Below are 581 nucleotides of genomic sequence, written 5' to 3'. Positions count from 1 at the left end.
TTCTTATTGGCTACACAGGGAGACCGGTTATATATAACCTCCACTTCTAACTGGAAGTTCATACTGTCAATCTTTCCCACGTGTCTGTCCTCCCAATCCTGCCACATCATTGGCTCCCATAAAGGACAGCTCGAGTTACAGTACACCGATTGGCTGGCAACAAACATCACTCAAAAGCTTATGCTTCAGGCTTTCTGCTGAGGGGCTGAGCTACGATGTAGCACGCTGTGGGGAGACGATACAAGCGATCAAAACACAAAAATGATGAACTGTCTAGAGGTCTCTACGTCGAAACTTGGCCAAAAATTACAAGATTGTGAGGGGACCAGCTAATTTTGGATTACAAGCCTTGGATATTCTAATACCTTGGAGTGTTGTCGATGTAGGAAAACAAAGTTTTTGGCGATTGTTTACCGCTGTGATTAAAGACACGAGGAGACCGGTAGGAAAACACACTCGATTTAGACTCGAATCTTTCTGGGTTTCTTTACTTCATAACGTGATTATAACCGCTTTGAGTCAACTTATGCTTTGTGTGTGGGCTTGATGGAATCATGAGACTTTAAGCTTTCAAATGATGT

General features: G+C 43.0%; 1 protein-coding gene across 2 annotated transcripts in view; it reads right to left on the bottom strand.

Moving 5' to 3' along the window:
- The window catches only part of jmy (junction mediating and regulatory protein, p53 cofactor), a 27,825-nt gene that overhangs the window by 9,666 nt on the left and 17,578 nt on the right, over positions 1-581 (bottom strand). The gene's annotated exons all lie outside the window — the stretch shown is intronic.

The sequence above is a fragment of the Etheostoma spectabile genome, chromosome 16 (genome assembly GCF_008692095.1).
Source record: "Etheostoma spectabile isolate EspeVRDwgs_2016 chromosome 16, UIUC_Espe_1.0, whole genome shotgun sequence".
Classification (NCBI taxonomy): Eukaryota; Metazoa; Chordata; class Actinopteri; order Perciformes; family Percidae; genus Etheostoma; species Etheostoma spectabile.
This window is presented reverse-complemented; position numbering and strand designations above follow the sequence as displayed.